Source organism: Oreochromis aureus, linkage group 14, assembly GCF_013358895.1.
Source record: "Oreochromis aureus strain Israel breed Guangdong linkage group 14, ZZ_aureus, whole genome shotgun sequence".
In the NCBI taxonomy this organism is placed as follows: Eukaryota; Metazoa; Chordata; class Actinopteri; order Cichliformes; family Cichlidae; genus Oreochromis; species Oreochromis aureus.
In genome coordinates, this window is record NC_052955.1 from 4,149,004 (window position 1) to 4,166,264 (window position 17,261).

Consider the following 17,261-nt stretch of genomic DNA (forward strand, 5'->3'; position numbering starts at 1 on the left):
TTTACCGCTTCTTCCCTCTGTAAACGCCACTGTTTTATTCAGAAAAAACATAACGTTTATTTTTAATCATAACTCTGGTTTTACGTGGCCTATCAACATGATTTAAAAACTGGTATATAGTTTGAAGTCCGCAATTTCGACACAAGGTGATACAAAAGCTCTGGGTCGCTGCATCTTGTTGCTGTGCCGTCTTAAATGGGTCATGTGATTTTGACGCGCAGGCGCGCCCGTCGACCACAGAGGGTTAAAGGCCGGTCCGTGAAAACATTGTCGGCCATAAACCAGTCTGTGGTGCAAAGAAGGTTGGGGTTGGCTGCTCTAAGCCAAACCCTGAGGCTAAAGTTGGGGTTCTTTTTCCAGGAACAGATCATGTTTCTCTTTCACAGCAAGGAAAAGGCTTGTTGGTGCCAATTTTTTTACCAGTCCTGGATTACAGTGACATAATTTGAATGCCCCTGCTCACTCTCTTCATCTGTTGGATCCTGTCTATCATGGGGCATTAAGATTTAGAACTGGCTGCAAGGCTTTAACACACTACTACCGGTATACTCTATATTCTCTGGTTGACTGGCACCAACTGTCTCTCTCACAACCCTAGTCTTTGTGCATTCCCTTGCGGGTGTGTTTAACACAAAACCCACTGGCCTGGTTAAGCCCACCTAGAGTCTACAGCTTTTTGTCAGACTCAGGGGCCAAGATGATGTTTCTGTTCATCCATGATCCTCAGTGCCAGGTTTCAAAAATAGCGGCTTTGGGTTTTTGTGAGGCAGATGCTCCAAAGACTCATTGAGTGATGCCACTAACTAGCCAACAAATAAAGCATCTTGAGGCAACTACTGTTGTGATTTGGTGCTATATAAATAAAATTCAACTGAATAGAACTGAACTGAATAACACCACACCAAACCAATCGTGTGACTTGAACAGAGTTAGATTCAAGTCAGTTGAGTTGATGCAGGGTGTAGGAGGAACAGCTGGCAGTAGCACGTATGCTAATGTTTGGGCTGCTGCAACTGTACACACCTTTATGCAGAGAGTGAGATAAAGACAAAATGACATTATAATGGAATCTTGAATGAACACAACACCTGAACCAACACAGGCTAAAGCTCCAAAGATGGGTCACTGTTGGCACGAAGGATCAGTGGAATTCAACAGTGTGGAGAAATTTTGGCTATTTAAAGTCCAACAAAGAATCAAAGCAGCATACACTGTAAACTGTGCCAAAAGTCCCCAAAAGTTGATTTTGTTCATCTGGACGTAGCGTTTTCAGTAGGAGAAACATTTCGTCACTCATCCAAGTAGGGCTGCCACGATTAGTCGACTAGTCACGATTACGTCAACTATTAAAATCGTCGACGACTAATTTAATAGTCGACGCGTCGTTTGAAGCTTTGTAAGATCCCAAAAGACGCAGGAGTAAGTAGTAGGATTTAAGAGTGTAATGACGGACTGAAACAGAAGATGGCAGCACTGCATGTACAAGGATGCCAGCTGCCGTTAAACGGATGGGAAGAAGAAGAAGCTGTGTCCCAGAATTCATAGCGCGGCCCTGCTCAATTTTTTCAACAATGGCGGCAGCTAGTTAGTTTTAATATCACTCTTATTATTCTTTCTGGATCACAAGATAAACGTTTAACATATTTTCAGGCGAGAATGTAGCTGTGTAAACTTCAAATATCTGCTCAGTTTATCAAGACATCACATATTTTCAAAAGCGCTCCGACGTTTTCTGAGATGTCTGTTACCCACCAGCTCGATAGCTAGCTGGGGTTGACGGCTCACTAGAGCTGGTGAGAACACCGGACTCCGGCAAATGCTGGACAAAGTGACTACGTTTTCAAACCCACCGCCGTCTTCGCTACTCAGGTTAAACACGATATATAAGTCACTTAGATCAGCGGTCGCCAATCCCCGGACCTCGGACGGTACCGGTCCGTGAGTCGTTTGGTACCGGGCCGCACTGTGTCGAGAGAGTTGAGGCTCAGGTGTGAAATGTATGGTTTTCAGGGTTTTTATCGGTTTTCAGCGTTATTTTGTTATTGTTTTTATCGTTAACTCGGTTTTCCTGGGTCTTTTCACGTGTGTTATGAATAAATCTTCTTTTTTTTTGATACGGTACTAGTTTTACTTTTTGTTGTATTTATCCGCGACACCTTCAAGGCCGGTCCGTGAAAATATTGTCGGGCATAAACCGGTCCGTGTACAAAAAAGGTTGGGGACCACTGACTTAGATAACTTAAAAATCATATTGTTTGGCTGTTTTTAGTATTTTATTTGTTCCTGAGTAAATCGGGTTGGCTGAGATTGATTAAAGTTATAGTTTTTACACAGCTGAATAAACATCAAGCAGACAACTGATTATCAGAAGTGTGAGATGCTCTGTGAAAATACTCCGTGTCGTGTTATATTTTAGATAGCAAGGAGCAGACGGCTGAGTATTTTAAACTCCACCAAACAAACTACAAATGTCATTAAAATTTAATAAACGTATCATCTTGTCTTTAATTTTAGTTAGCACATACCTTAAACACTTAAATCTGTAAGCTAATGATAGTTATATAAGAGCAGATGCATGCTGGTGAAATAAGCTGTACGTTTTACATCCAATGGATGCATGATCTGATTAGTCAACTAATCGCAAAAATAATCGGTGACTAGTCGACTACCAAAATAATCGTTTGTGGCAGCCCTACATCCAAGTGACTTCTTCAGTCTCAGCTGACTACAGGTTTCCCCAACCTTATAAACAGTACATTTGCACAATGACTGAAAATAGCTGTGTTTTCTAAACACAGAGTCTCTGGGGCTTTTAAACCCCAAAACAAGCTGCGTCAAAGATTGGTCCACCCCAAGGATTGGGTCCCCTGACACAAACAGAGTAATATAGTGTACGCTGTTAAGTGCCAGGACAATTGCCAGGATTTATACATCGGGGTAACCAAACACCCTCTGGCAAAGTAGATGGCACAACACAGAAGAGCTACCTCGTCAGACCAGGACTCTGCAGTCTATTTACACCTACAGGCCAGTGGACACTCTTTCAATGATGAGGATGTACACATCCTGGACAGGGAAGAACGCTGGTTTGAGCACGGAGTCAAGGAGGCCATTTACGTGAAAAGGGAAAGACCATCTCTGAATCGAGGAGGGGGCCTAAGGGTACATCTGTCACCATCTTACAATGCTGTGATTGCAGCCATTCCCCATGGTACTCATGGCCATTGATCAGTGGTCGTTGATCAGTGGTTGTTGTTAAATGGTCTTGAGAATTTGCATAATCATGATAAAGGAACTGACCTCCCAGCCCATTGTTCCTTCAGTGGTGCTATCTTCAGTGATTATGCAAATATACTGTTCATAAGATTGGGGAAACCTGCAGTCAGCTGACACTGAAGAAGTCACTTGGATGAGTGACGAAACGTTTCTCCCACTGAAAACGCTACGTCCAGATGAACAGAATCAACTTTTGGGTATTTACTTACCTGAATGATTGAGCATGCATCAAGAAGTGCCAAAAGTCCCCTTCACTGACATTACTGCACTTCTTATGCATCTTTTTAAATGGATTTTAGTTTTGTTTATATTCTCTGAATTTGTACTGAGGACATATTGGAGGTTGGCAACACCCCACAATACGATATTATCATAATACTATACTCACTCTAGGGCTGCTCGATTATGGCAGAAATGATAATCACGATTATTTTCACTGAAATTGAGATCTCGATTATTTGACGATATTAATTTAACAATAACAATGTATTGAATAATGGCTTTAAAGTTTGTCAAAAAATAATATAAAATAGTGTGCAAATACTGATTACAGTGCAAATGTTTGCAATATAAAAAAATAATTGAAAAATGTAAACATCTATGTTTAGTGAACTTCAAAATACTGCATAATACTGGTTGTTCACTGTGTTAATTGAGCAGTGGTCTTTGGCGAGGAAAAACGTTACCGCGTTTGTTATCTCCTTGTGTCTCTGGGAGCTGGTGGGATATTTAGTCGCGTTGTAAAGGGTAGCGTGAATGGAGGTCTGTGAGGATGAAGCAGGTGTTGTTGAGTTTTTCTCTATGTTCCTTCATTGTTTGATCGTATGTCACTTTGTGAGCGGTCTTCAAATGATTGAATAAATTTGTAGTGTTGCTCTGTGGTGCAGCTACGACACCATAGCAAAGTTTCCACACTATGTCTACTTGATCCACGTCTGACTCCGCGAACCCATAATGTTTCCACACCACTGAAGTCGTTTTACCTCTTTTCAACCAACAGCATTCTTTCTTCAGCAGCCATTATCCTCTCCTCTCCAAATAACTTCTGCTTAGCTTTCCGAGCTTCCCTCGGGTCTTCTTAATTGTTGTGACACGTGTTCGAAACGCAGAAAGGTGCGCTCGATTTGCCACACGGAGCAGCGCGAGAGTAAAGCACGAGGGAGGTGCTAATAATCGGCTCAGTCACTTTTAATGATCGTTGAAAGCCCAGATCGTAATCTAGATTAAAATTCGATTAATTGAGCAGCCCTAACTCACTCCATCACAATATTGGGATTTCGTGCTTTCACTCTCTCCATCATGACACACTGTCAGTGCATGTAGCCTGCACATTTCATGTGTTTGTTGATTGGACAGGTTCTTTTTTTTTTTTTCTTCTTTTTTTAAAAATGGTAATTTTCATTCAACATGTTTTGGGGGTTTTTTTTAGCACAAAGCGTGAACACTTCCCTCCAAGAGAGGCTCTATTAGTATATAGAGCCTCTCTTTTCTTTAAACATGTGATCAGGGGAGAGCGCGAATGCAGTCCCCCACTACCAGAAATTATGCAGTCGAGATTCCCACATTTGGGGAATTTGCAGGGGTCAGCACAACCAGTTAGGAAACACAGCGTTTCACTAGCAGTCCCTGGTGGTGCGGAGGGTTAATTGCACTCTTCACACTCCAAATTAAACACCCAGCAAAGAAATTTGGAGGTTAAAACAACAGGTAATAGACGGCAAATCGGTCTGACTACAGATAATTTGTTACGTGTACAGTTTGTAAAATAAAGCAGAGTGAATTAATAACTAATGTGAGGTGTAGACCCCCCATAAAAGTGCCTACAGATTTAACAAAAACACGTGTTAGGGTTTTACTAACCTTAACTCAGCTCCACCACTCTCACACAGCTTGAAGCATGAACACAGTCTATCACTGACAGTAAAGTCCAGATAAAAAGCACTTACAAAAACCTCTGACACTTAATGAATATTCAGTGTATCTGTGTGTTTTGTGTTTCTTTCTTTTCCTTGAATATGTGACTAGGGAGAGCTTAGCTCAGGGGAAGTTAACTGGTGAGTCAGAACTGGGATTTTCAATTAGTTTGTCCTGAGCCAAAGCACACACTAGTGGAGATCAGAGGGAACTACAATTTTCAACTGTACTAGAAAAGTCTCGACTCCTATTTTCCTTAAATCATACAAAGACAAAACCTCTGAGACTTGAAGAACACTTACTGTCAGTATCTGTGTGTTTGTCTGTTTCCTTTGAACACGTGATCAGGGGAGAGCGCGAACGCAGTCCCCCACTACCAGAAATTATGCAGTCGAGATTCCCACATTTGGGGAATTCGCAGGGGTCAGCACAACCGGAGTGCAATGGCTGAGCCTCGCCCTGGGTGAACCACCTTCTTGATCATGGTATCTCCCCTGCCAGGTAAGTATGAGTTGTTCATCTCACACTTGGGGGACTCTTTCACATACAAACCCTGCACACTCACGGTGCTCACAATCCCACTATCAGCACAAACACAGCCTGCAGGAGGCTGGGACTACACACTATTTATATACACAGGAAGGAGCTTCCAACAAAGCCCCATTAGGTGGTTATTTAGTTTGAATAAAATACTGGGAGTCTTTCCCATCATGCATTGCTGCATCTGTACAGTAAAAGCTAACTGAAAGATCACAATTTATTATCCATTTAACCTCCTTAAATCCACCAACAAACCAACAGGAAGTTCAAATAACTCCAAGTGAAATCAAACTGCAGCTGAAAACTGTTTGATTCACGTCTCATGTTCAGAAAAAAAGAAAAGACGCATAAAGCACACGTTTTCTGCTAACAGCACAACCACTTCCTGTTCCTTTGTTCTCTGCTGCTGAATAGTTCACTGTCCTCCTGCTGCTGCCCCCTACTGTCCCGGAGCAGGAACAACACTGTTTATTGCACACATTTATTCTAAGCGCTTCGTTGTCTGTAAACAACAGCAAGAAGCAGTGAGATGATTTTCTGTCTTAATCAGTCTGAACTGCCACTCTATCGTCTAAATTTTGCTGCCTGCAAAGCTCTTTTTCAGTTTTCAAAAACATCTGCACACATTAGAGAATGGTGGCATGTAAGGCTAAAACTGCCATGAAGTATTATATGAGGGACAAGCCCACAAAGCGGGAACACAAACGGTTTGTTCGAGCTGATTGGGCACCGGGTTACACATGACAGTTTTTTGTTTACACACGGAATAGTGAGTTCGACATAAGTTATGGTCTGAGCTGCTCATCTGTCATAGATCTTTAAACCTTTTTCTTTGCTTGGTGGTGACTACACTTTGGGTAACTGTTATACCAGCCCTGTCCTCTTCCACAATCTGCATAACACACACGCTGGCTGCTGTGGAACCATTAGAGGAAAGAAAAGAGACAAAAAACAGGCTGTCTTTCTGCACATGGACAAAAATGATTTTCCTAACACGACTGTCCTGGATTAAATAAGAAACTGTTGTTTGTTAAGTGGATTAACACTCTGGAGATGACAATGTGCTCTGCAGTGTACAAAGGACTTCAGTGAAAAGACACAAAGCTTTCACTAATATCTTCCTCAAATAACTCAGAGATTTTCTGAGGCTTAATAAACACCAAGTATCTGTTCCTCTGTTTTCTTTGAACATGTGATCAGGGGAGAGCGCGAACGCAGTCCCCCACTACCAGAAATTATGCAGTCGAGATTCCCACATTTGGGGAATTCGCAGGGGTCAGCACAACCGGAGTGCAATGGCTGAGCCTCGCCCTGGGTGAACCACCTTCTTGATCATGGTATCTCCCCTGCCAGGTAAGTATGAGTTGTTCATCTCGCACTTGGGGGACTCTTTCACATACAAACCCTGCACACTCACGGTGCTCACAATCCCACTATCAGCACAAACACAGCCTGCAGGAGGCTGGGACTACACACTATTTATATACACACGAAGCAGCTTCCAACAGAGCCACATCAGGTTATTTAGTTTAAAACACACCAAGAAACCTTCCCATCATGCATTGCTGCATCTGCACAACAAAAGCTAACTGAAAGATCACAATATTTCATCTATTTAAGCACCTTAAATCCACCAACAAACCAACGGGAAGCTCAAGTAACTCCAAGTTAAAGTAAACTGCAGCTGAAAACTGTTTGAATTACATCTGATGTTTACACAAAAAACAAAAACCACATAAAGCATAAAGCACATTTTCTGCTAACAGTACAACCACTTCCTGCTCTTTTGACCCCTCCTGCTGGACAGCTGACTCTCCTACTCCTGCTGCCCCCTACTGTCCTGGAGCGGGAACGCTCACTTTTATGATGGGATTTTAATCACACTGTAGGTCCTACAGTGTAGGAGATGAACACTACAGGCAATGAAGGGAGACGTAAAGTGTGTTGGAAACATCACCTTCACACTGTGCTCAACTCCTTCAGGAGGAGGATGTAGCTTTTGAAATTTTTTAGACATAAAGGTTCCACCAGATATTTTTTTTTTTAAAAAAGGCTTAGAAACTAATATTACTTTACATGACCTGTTCCTTTCTTCGAAATCTACTAAAGACAGGAAAGTACCAGCGAGAGATGGATTAACAAAGGAATTATGACTTTTTGGGTCTAGGTATGATTTGTTGGAGGCTGTTAATGAGAATTACAAATCTGACACAATGAGCATAGTAAGCAGGTAGGTGGGATCTACCCAAAGAGATCAAATTTGTGACTTTACTTGATGTACCGGTCCTATGAAAGTTTTGGGTATCTCCTTTGGAAACCCCGAAGGTGATGCCTTATATAATCTGTAAAAAAAAAAAAAAAAAAAAAAAAAAAAAGACTAGTGTTGTTAAATATGAAATTGGGGGTAAGGAAAACCTGAAATCCTTCATTTGTGGGCAAAGTATTGTTGATACTGCCCACTCTGCTACATTTGGCATATTTACTCATTCCCTATGCATAAATCAGTTAGGAAACAAATGACAAGGTGTTTGTTTAGTTTCTTTTGGGGGGAATCATTAATTTTTTACACAAGAAAATCCTTCATCAATGCACCGAGGGCAGTGGTAAAAGTATCCCATATGTCCCATTAAAGTTGGGTCTAATTTATTAGAGTAATTTGTGCATTTTATTGTCTGAAAGACATATGCACAAATACCCGGTGTTTCTTAAATTTTGGCTCACCATTCTACTTCATTTCTCAATTAAATGAGATAACAATGAGATAACAGCTCACCCACGGCTGAAATAAGGTAAGCACTGACACCTTGCTTACCTCTGACACCTGGTCCTCTTTACTCCTGTTACCTTACAGGACATCAGTGCTCTGCTTGGTCAGATGAAACTGACTTCAAGCCACCTTGATGTACTTCCTCCATCATTTTTCATTAGTGTGTTTGACTCTATTGGCCCCTGTATTCTGGAAATAATTAATACTTCTCTTTATACTGGCTCAGTTCCCAGCTATCAGCACAAAACAAGCTATTGTTGAACCAATATTAAAGAAATCAAATTTGGACCCATCTCTTCCAAGCAGTTACAGGCCAATATCAAAATTACCATTGGTGTCAAAGATCTTGGAAAAAACAGTTGCAGAACAACTTAACAACTTTTGGAGAAGAACAATGTTCTGGACATTTTCCAGTCTGGTTTCATAAATTGCACTCCACTGAAACCGCTTTGCTTAAAGTATCTAGTGACATTTTGATGGCAGCAGACTCTGGAGAGTACACCGTTCTGGTTCTGTTGGATCTCATCTGCTTTTGATACTGTTGATCACAGCATCATGATAAATAGGCTGAAGGATTTGTTCGGGATTACTGGTGTTGTTTTGAAATGGTTTATGTGATCTGTCTGAGAGATCCTTTACTGTCTGTATCAATCATGTGTTGTCTGAAACGTCAGTTCTGCCTTCTGGGGTACCTCAAGGATCTGTTTTAGGTCCTATTCTCTTTTGCTGTATATACTCCCTCTAGGCCAAATTATCAAACGTTACAGTAATGGATGCTCCAACTCCTTCAGGAGGAGGAGTAGTTTCTTATCATCTCTATGCTGATGACATTCAGTTATACTGTTCTTTCAAAGCTTCTGAGTTTTATAAATTGTCTTGTTTAAATAATTGTCTGTCAGAAATCAAACAATGGTTAAATGACAATTTCCTCCAGTTAAATGCAGATAAAACAGAAACCTTGATTATTGCACCTGATCACATGCTCTCAGAAATTCAGCAGCATATCAGTTTTTAGACCCTTCATTTCAAAGTCTCAGAAACTTAGGTGTTATATTTGACAGTTCAATGTCTCTTGAGAAACACTCTAAACAACTTGTCCGGAACTGTTTTATCATTTAAGAAACATTTCTAAACTCAGACTGCATGGTGTCAAAGGCAGAACTTGAGATGATTATTCATGCTTTTATCTCTTGACTTTGGATTATTGTAACGGTCTTTTCGTGTCTCAACAAATCAGCTCTGGATCGCCTTCAGTCTGTACAGAATGCAGCGGCAAGACTTTTTAACTGGTACAAACAAGAGGTCTCACATTACTCCAGTTTTGGCTTCTCTTCATTGGTTGCCAGTAAATTTTAGGGTTCATTTTAAAATTTTAGTTGTAAGTATTTAGAGCTCTGCACGGTGAAGCTGCCCCAGTATATTCTGACCTGTTGAAACCTCATGCTTCATCCCGAGCACTTAGGTCTTCAGGTCAGAGGCTACTGGTGGTCCCTTTTACTAGGTTTAAAACACGTGGGGAAATCTTTTCAGGCACTGGCACCGAGGGCTGTGGAACTCCCTCCCATTGTCCCATTAAAGACTCTACTGACTCCTTTAAAAGCAGCTGAAGACATTTATTTTATACAAACGGGCTTTTAATTAATTTTAACTTGTATGTCTGATCTTATTGTGAAGCACTTTGTGATTTTTATCTGTGAAATGTGCTATATAAATAAATTTTACTTACTTACTTACTTACTTACTAATATGCCAAAAATATGAAGAATACGAAGTAAAAAAAATGTAAAGATATAAAAATCCTAATGAAATGTGAGATGTATACAATTTGATCAAGAAGTTAAAAGTGCCTTTACTGACCATACCATCTGACATTTGAACTACGGTACAGATGAAGATTTGGATAGCAGGTGAAAAGTATTTAATTGGGTTATATTGCATAAAAGACTTACGGTAAAATCAACATTACATACCCACAGGCTAACATTAAACAAATATTGTCCAAGAGAATACAGTTTTTAAGATAAGAGAATCCATCATCAAGCCATCATTTATGAGATTGCCCCCTATGCTAGATGTCTTTGGACTCTGTTGAAAGCACAATTTAATTTTCTCATTTTGGTCAGCTACGAAGATATTCTAACGTATGTTTGTATAGTAATTTTTAATATCTTTGATAATTAAGGAATCCTGTAACTGAACAGAATATGAACTCTTTAGGGTGAATTGAGATTAAAAAAAAGAAAAAAAAGTTCTGAAATGAAAAAATGGGGGCTGGGATGCAATTAAGGACAGATGGAAAGCTATATTACCAGAAATGAAGGACAAGGCAACCAGTTATCACTTCACTTAGTGATAGAGTAACCGTGTACCATGTGACATTAACTTGTTGGCCATTATAGACATGTAATAATCCTGAAATGTAGTGAAAAACCTACTAAACATTATGAAGTGAGGTAAACTATGGCAACTATGTCCCAAAAGGTTGATTCTGTTCCCATCTGAACGTAGCGTTTTCAATGGGAGAAACGTTCCGTCACTCAACCAAGTGACTTCTTCAGTCTCCTGGCAACTATGAGTACACAAACTCTCTCAGAGAAACGAAAACACTTTCATGACAAGCATCTTGCCCATTATTTGGAGAAACTGGGAAAGGGAGGGCTGGAGATGGGTGTTTACTTACGCCCTCCCGCGGTTGTTTACTGATGCTGTGAAGTATAACCCTGGCATTCTTCCTCACACATGCCACACAGTTCATATCATTATAATATCAACAACCCCTCAAATTATATTGGGAGAGATATGAAGGCCTACAAAAGTTTGCACTTATCAGGATTTGTGTCAAGATGGGTCACAAACCCCAGTATCTGGAATCTGCATGGAACTGTAGTCACTGGATCAAGTGGACCACGGTCACTGCTCAGGTATTTCCCTGATTTCTAATATATTTTAATATTGACAGATCTCTGTCCTTACATTGTCAATGAGTCACTGTAGCTCATTTCTGATTAATGACAGTGATAATGAGGTGAACTGCTGGGGATATCTGTAATTCTCTGTCATATAATGTTGATCTCACTGGAAGTCTTTTATGTAGTATAAGCCAGTTAAAGTCTTTTAGCCCATTATCCAAATCTTTCAACTGTGCCCTAGTCCAAATGTCTGATGTTATAGTCAGCATGGGCTTTTTGAACTTCTCAACAAATTTCCTGTACAATATCTTACGCTTCTTTATAATATTTGTATCTTTACATTCTTGGTGTTTTTTCCATCCATTTAATTATATACTTGAAGTGTTTTCAGGGGTATCTTCAGCCAAAGGTGAGTAATTAAAAAATTCAGAGGAACAGAAAATCTAAATCTGAGAAACAACTTTTAAGGGATATGTGGAATACTACTAATACAGCAGCTTGATAGTATTGTGGTAGGATTACACACCTTTGGAGCGGTAGTTGCAAGTTTGATTCCCACCTGCCTAGAATGGTGTGGCTACGTCTGCAGCTCGAACCCAAGCATTTCATTACTGTGTATATGACAAATAATATTTTAATTTAAAACTTTTACCGTCATTCTCTATAGACCAGGGGTAGGCATCTCCAGGCCTCGAGGGCCGGTGTCCTGCAGGTTTTAGATGTGTCCTTGATCCAACACAGCTGATTCAAATGGCTAAAATTACCCCCTCAACATGACTTGACATTCTCCTTGTAATGAACTAATCCTTTGATTCAGGTGTGTTGACCCTAAAACCTGCAGGACACCGGCCCTCGAGGCCTGGAAGTTCACTACCCCTGCTACTGATAAAAAGTTTCCAGTTTAATATATTCATAACCACCCCAAAAGAAACTAAACATGGACTTTAGGGCAGGGCAATATGGCCAAAAATATTTATCACGATATATACTTGAAAATTTGCAATAACGATATAATTGACGTGAGACAAGATACTTTACAACTCCGCAACTTTATTCGTGCAAAAACAAAAAAACCCCATCAATGTATTTTCACTTAAACAAGCAGCTGTTTTTTTATGCAAATTCCTTGCTGACAGTTTAACTAAAAGGCATTTACGGTGGAAATGGGCTGACATATCCTGAGCATAACCATGTATAATATCCACAAAACTTAAAAAGAGGTTATACACACACAATACGGTAATATTATGTTGAAGCACAGTAAGTATCACTCCGCAAGGCTCCTGACTACGGTAGCAGTAATGCTCCGACATTCCATCAAGCGGTGCGGGTTCGTAGCTTATCAGAGTTGTACTAAAACATTTTTTGACAGATTTTTGAGTGCCGTGTACCACATAAAATCCGTTTGAGGTCAGTAAGCACAACCAGAATTCATACATAAGGCGCACCGGATTATAAGGGGCACTGTCAATTTTTCAGAAAATCAAAGGATTTTAAGAGCGACTTATTTTCCGAAAAACACGGTAATAACGACGGCCCGCTTGCACGCTCTAACAAAAATTGTGCTTTGGTGTGTATCTGATGGACGAAAGCCAAACCAGTTCCACAGTTCCACGCCACTGAAGTTCCACCATTTTTACAAACCAATTCTGGTTCATCTGTCATTCAACGATCCGCTTTCACCCTTCTCATTCTACATCGCTGCCATGCTCCGTCGACCCCAGAGAGTTAATCAGAAAGCCTTAAGTTAGCTAGTTATGTATCGGGCTAACGTTTAAAGCTTTCACTTGAGTAAATTAACTGCTAAGTAATGTTAGCTAAGTTCACAGCATATTCCGTAATAGCGCTGCCATACTGCATCACACTCAGTGCATTTCAATCATTTCTCCAGCGAGTTTGATAGCTAGCAAAATAATAACCATAATTTAAAAAAAATAGCATGTATAAGGTATGGGTACTGGAAAATTATTTACTAGGACTCACCTATCACGTAACTGGAGAACGCAAACTCCGCCATTGTTGTTTTCCATCAAACACTCATTAAAACAGCAACCTACAGGTATGTTAGCGCACTCATCCCCGACTGTCCGAGGGAGGGCGGGTCACTAAGGCTACGTTCACACTGCAGGCGAAAGCGCATCAAATCCGATTTTTTTGACCCTATGCGACCCATATCCGATCATGGTATGACAGTGTGAACAGCACAAATCCGATCTGGGTCACTTTCGTATGTGGTACTGAATCCGATACATATCCGATGTTTTAGAAAGCGACTGCTGTTTGAACGGTCATGTCGCATTAAATCCGTCTTTTACGTCACTGACACAAGACAGATGCCAATTATCAGCGCCGGAGAAGACATCGCGAACGTTTCCTGGCCATTCAGTGTAGATGTTAGTGAAACTGTTGGGAAGACAACGTGAACATTTTATTTATACTGTATAATCTGCAGATTCTGACAGAAATCTGCAACTATCCTTTGAAGCACTGTTCCTCTAAAACAGCAATAAGGATCATTTTTAATGTATTTACATTATTATGTAAATAACAAAATAACTTAAAGCAAAAATTGGGAAACGTAAAGTCCGAAGTCTTTATATTAAGGGCCATCAGTCAAACAATACTGTTTGGTCTGGGTTTAAACAGAGTGCGTTGTGTGTGACATCTTCTTTCGCGCATGCGGGCCACTTTGAGCGTTCACACTAGAGCGCATTTGCTGTCGAATTTTATTTGTAGTGTGAACAAGCAGACAAAAAAATCGGATTTGATCAAAAAATCGGAACTGAGCATTAAGACCTGCAGTGTGAACATAGCCATATTGAAACAGACGCAAGGCAGCCCAGGCGGGGAAATTTTGCGTCTCATTTTATTTCTCTATCTGATAAGAAAACAATTCAATCAGATAGCTATTTATTGTGAATGAAATACAGTTACATTTTCAAGCACTTTTAAGCACCACATCTGAAATTCAAGCACTTTTCAAACCTTGAAAAGACGACATTAGAATTCAAGCATTTTCAAGGATTTCAAGCACCCGTACGAACCCTGGATATGGCCCAGCCCTAATTGATTTTACCATTTCTTTTCTAACTAATTCGAGCATGGCAAATATGTAAGCCGGTTGTAGCAGAGTAGATAGTATATCCATTCTCATCACCTGTATTTTATCACAAATAATTGTGACTGGTTTCAAATACTGCTGCTTTAGCCTACAAGCTCAGCATTCATTACTTTCCACATGTTCAGGGGGGTGCACCGTTCCTGGAAATACTGCAATACCAGGTCGATGCGTGGAGTGGACGGAGCAAGCCCCTATTCCATCTCCCTGTTCCAAAAATCAATTTAATATATGGTCCCCGGGTAGGGGACGTATCAGATATTAAACTGATAAGAACAGATACTACACTTGATCTTAGCCAAAAGGCCGAGAAGCGATAGCAGGAATACCTCGGAGCAGACGGAGTCACTCCCCGCACAGACTCCCTCACTCACGGTTCGGAAACTAAACCGCTCACCATTTCTGGCCATCATATAAAATAGCAGTCATGAGACCACCAGATAACGTATAACCAGTGTAATGTCGATGTATGTTATTTAAATCTGCTAGCGTTAGCAAATAAACATTCTTCTGTCTTCCTAGACACGTGGTACGCTTTAGTCCAATAATAAGCAGAAAAGCAAAAAACAAGAAATAAACCTAATTTAATTTACATTCATGTCAACACTCAAACTTATTACGCTAAATATGAGTTTTATTTTTACCTTCATTAAACGGAATAACTCTTTCTGGTAATGTTTTTACGTTTCCAGTTAAGAAAAAACGTACTTCACTAGCGGTCTCTGGTGGCGCGGAGGTCTAACTGCACCTTTCATGTTACATCTTCCGCTATTTAGAACAAACTCGGTGACAAACCGCAAATATTAACGCAAATCTTTTTCTTTTTTTTCTGGCTCGAGTTTTTCTTGTAGAACACCGTCAACATGAGCACCAACAGTAGCAGACACCAGTCAAAGTCTGACAACATCCTAACCGCTAACATGCGACAAAATAAAGTTAGCGCATACTTTGAGTCAAAAAACTTAATAAAAGTCTCCCGTAAATCCATCTGTCTGAGAATTAAACATACTAAAAACATTCTGAAAGCAGTGATAAACGCGCCTGGTGTGAGGAAGAAGTCATTATCACCAAAATGGCGACTGCAGTTGAGACCTCCTCACCCCCACATATCCACGAAGACCCGCGAGTCAGTCAACATGAACAAACTTTTTAAAAACTACTCGAAAAACTGAAAGGGCGTTTTTCATCGACACAGTGGTCTCAACATGAACTAATACTTACAAATTATAAAGTTATTAGGTAGAAATTGACTTACTAAAAGTCTCCTCCAACCTGCTAATTGATGCTCAGGTAGCGTCAAGCTAACCTGGCTTTGAGCATGCGCACTAGTCCTGATTTTGACTTTGCAAACTGGACATCAGTCGTTACGTTACGCTTAATCTATACAGTGGTCCCTCGTTTATCACGGGAGTTCTAAAAATAACCCGCTATAGATGAAATCCGCTAAGTAGCCAACTTTATTTTTTACAATTATCATAGATGTTTTAAGGCTGTAAAAACCCCTCGCTACACCCTTTATGCACTTATTTCAAACAGGCATGAACATTTTCACACTTTTCTCTCTTGTTTAAACACCCTCAGAGTTCAGTACAGTACAGGACTTCAGACTCACACTGCTAGCGATCGAAGATTTATGTAAATTTGAGAAGTTAAACGCATTCTGTACTGTACAGGAGACAGGAGACGATCGATTGGCAATTGTCTACAGCCAATCAGGACACAGAACACAATGCGCTGTAAATATTTAAAAAAAAACACACACATCAAACAACAACAGCGAGGCCGTGAAAGGTGGGCCGCGTTATAACGAGGGACCACCGTATATGTTATATAAAATATCATCGGTTCTTACATATAAGCAATACTAGCTGTTAGTATGTCTGTCATGTAAACAGTTTATTCATAATTTTTATTTAAAAAAGCAAAAGAAAAGACTGCATATGGATGCTTAATGAAGCCTCTTCACAAGTAATGCTCGGCTGCTCTAAATTTATTAGATATTAATGTCAGAAATTCTGAACAATAAATAAATCTTAGGTTTTCACTTCTACGACGACTATCTTAACGGTTGCTCGAGTAGCTATATTCTACTCTTTGCACTGTTCACTCACTTTATCAGTATTAAAATAAAATAAAAATAAAAAATAAAAACTCATACTCATTAGTGCAATACTGGACTCATTGCCACTTTTCAATCTTGCACTGCTCAAATTTGTACTGCTGTACTGTACTGTTTTTTTACACTGCTGAGAGGCTTGTGTTCTGCTTGTCAAACACATTTCACTGCAATGTTGACCCTCTTGACCCTGTGCTAACTTGCAGAGTCACTACTGAGAGACTTTGCCATTATTGTGATGGATTATAAGAAAATTTAATTAAAGAAACCTCCACGATTTTTATCCAAAAGAGCCTCAATTGACCTAAAAGCTTTGTTTCATTAGCCATAACACTCCTGCTCCCCGCCTTGAATTAAGGTATTTGGTTTAGGTTTAAAGCACTGGGATAAAGGGGTGTATTCAGCCAACACAGTTCTTGAATAGCTCAGATGGCAGCATCAGCCTTTTAATATGATGGTCCAGGGTTCAAGTCCCCATTTAGGTGAAAATGTAAAAAATCGCTAATGGTGTTCTAACAAGCAACACGTGTGCTGAATTTTAAAGTGGTGGCATTCTGGCTAAAGTCTGTAGTGAGACTAGGGAGCCATTGAAAGAGAGTAGAAGAAAGACAGATTACATGT

The 17,261-nt window shown here is 40.1% G+C and overlaps 1 protein-coding gene, 3 non-coding genes and 1 pseudogene across 4 annotated transcripts in view; all 5 read right to left on the reverse strand.

The window, feature by feature from the left end:
• The window catches only part of aamdc (adipogenesis associated, Mth938 domain containing), a 24,648-nt gene extending 8,782 nt beyond the window's left edge, over positions 1-15,866 (reverse strand). The window contains exon 1 of the mRNA XM_039622812.1: positions 15,780-15,866. The gene's annotated coding sequence lies outside the window, so the exon portion shown is untranslated. The remainder of the gene's footprint in view (positions 1-15,779) is intronic.
• On the reverse strand, positions 4,781-4,967 carry LOC116321835 (annotated as a pseudogene).
• Positions 5,536-5,699, reverse strand: LOC116321834. The gene has a single exon (XR_004199580.2). It is a non-coding gene; the product is annotated as a U1 spliceosomal RNA (small nuclear RNA).
• On the reverse strand, positions 6,928-7,091 carry LOC116321828. The gene has a single exon (XR_004199575.2). It is a non-coding gene; the product is annotated as a U1 spliceosomal RNA (small nuclear RNA).
• Positions 14,652-14,842, reverse strand: LOC116321836. The gene has a single exon (XR_004199581.1). It is a non-coding gene; the product is annotated as a U2 spliceosomal RNA (small nuclear RNA).
• Positions 15,867-17,261: the final 1,395 nt, after the last annotated feature.